Genomic DNA, 2318 nt, shown 5'->3' on the forward strand with positions numbered 1-2318 from the left:
ATACATTTTTGATAACTTCAAACATTGGCTGTATTGTATTGGTGTACAATTCCAAATAAATTGTTCGTATATGCTATTTGTTATCGATATAAATGTTGTGAATTGCACCACTTTTGCTTCATTCCCACGCTCACCTTTTCCGTCCGGGAATCACGAAACCTTCACGTGCTTAGTTTGCTAGAACACTCAAAAAGTTCCTCGACTGAACGTGAAAGGGGCAGAGTCAGACGCCTCTCTCTCAGTTGTCTCTCATTCACTCATTTGGTCACTTCGCCTCGCTCCGCGCACAGTCAAAACAACGTCTGATCTTCTTCCTCGCATCATACCCACTATATAATCAAATTCTATAAAACCTTTTTCTTAAAATCCTCGAAACTCTAGTCCTGTAAACCTAAAATAGTTTATATTTTTCAGAAAATCATTTGAAATGCTGGCTGCCTCCAGTTCAAATAAAATCCAAAAGTGCAAAAATCACCCAAACAGTTTCTGCTACATTTGTGGAAAATATATTTCAGTTTTCTGAAGGAAAAACACCACAAACAAGGTAAAGGTAGCTTACTACCACTATTTTGGGCATAAAATTGGTGACAAAGAAAAACATTGGGCTACACAAGTGTGTTGTACAATTTGCACATCTGACTTGACACAGTGACTGAATAAGAAGAGAGCAAGTATGTATGCTATTTGCAGTTCCCATGATATGGCATGAGCTCAAAAATGATCTAACTGACTGATATTTTTGAATGACTATTGTTTCTGGATTTTCAGGCAAAACTAAATGGAACACTAAGCCATCGATTCCTGTTGGTCATGCTATGAACATAAAAGAAAGTTATTAAAACATGCGGATTATACATTTTTGAATGCAGTCTTCAATGAATAAATAAAGTTAATAAAGAAAAAGTTATTTTTACGATATATAAGAATATCTTGAATCAATCTATAATAACTCGGAAATTAGAGGTGATCAGTAATTTTCAATATGATTCTTAAAAATTAGCATCGTCAAATTACTCAGAAACAGTTGCACTTTTTCTAGTAGCAGAGAAAAAAATTGTTGTTGCCCAGTGATATCTAAGTTTGTGGTCAACATTGCACCAATAATAACAATCAACCTTCTGTCAAAATAGGTCAGATTTTACAACCAGATCCGAAGTTGTATCTCAATCAGTTTGAGTTTTTATTTTAGCTTTGGACTCTTTGGACCCAAGTGTAAACGACAGAGCAATCAAAAGTAAAAGAAAAAAAAATGTATTATCACATCTGAGGTATTTTGACCTATTTAAGTTGCAAATGTATGTTTGAAATTGAAATTGTTACATCTTTTACTGTTGAGAATCACAAATATATGGTTATCAAATAACTTACAAATTAATAAATATATAATATTTTAAAATAAACCTTTACTTACTTATGCAATTGCAGGGAAAGCCACTATCAGGGAGTTTGGTTCATGGTCAGACATTACTATACACTAATACTTTGTGGGATATAATACTCTAATGCAAAATACAACTATAACACGATATTTTGTCACTTCAATAAAATAACTTTAATCTGTGTTAATGTGATTTAGTATTAATTTTCAGGTTTGAGAATAAGCAACAGAAACTAGTTGGAATTTGTGTAATAATAATAATAGTCATTTAGCCCGAGGTGGCACAACGGTAAACTTGAGGGCTGATAAAACTACATGTCTGGGTTCGATTCCTGCAGTGGACACACCATAGATAATCTGCTATGGAACTGTGTATTTAACAACAAAGAAATAAACAATAACCCATGAACATAACACAAGAGAAGAAAACTACTTTCCAAATAGTGTAAAAGCTAATTTATTTTTCCTTTCTGCAATTTATTTGAGACCTAAAGGTTTAAAGTTGATGGGGAAACGTCTTGTGAATAAGAAAAACCAGTCTTCTTCGTCAGAGTATGAAGACGAATTCGCTAGACCTAATTTTTTGCAACGAAATCATCTACAATTTATCGAATATTTCAATATCATAACGCCCCCCCCCCCCAGTGGCACAGCGCTAGAAATCGGGTTTCGATACACGTGGTGGGCAGAGCACAGATAGCCTATTGTGTAGCTTTGTGCTTAACTTCAAACAAACAATATCATATAAACATAATTTATGCAACTTAATTAATATTTTTGCCGTAGAATATATTTTTCTATGATAATCGAGTTAATTATTTCAATAGAAGCCGTCTCTACTGGGATTTTTCGTGTTCACATAAATAACTAATATAGGATAAGCCCTTTTATTTAATAAATATTAATAGTAGACTTTATGATTAAAGACAAACAATTTGTT

This window comes from Limulus polyphemus, unplaced genomic scaffold (genome assembly GCF_000517525.1).
Source record: "Limulus polyphemus unplaced genomic scaffold, Limulus_polyphemus-2.1.2 Scaffold107, whole genome shotgun sequence".
NCBI classification, from domain to species: domain Eukaryota; kingdom Metazoa; phylum Arthropoda; class Merostomata; order Xiphosura; family Limulidae; genus Limulus; species Limulus polyphemus.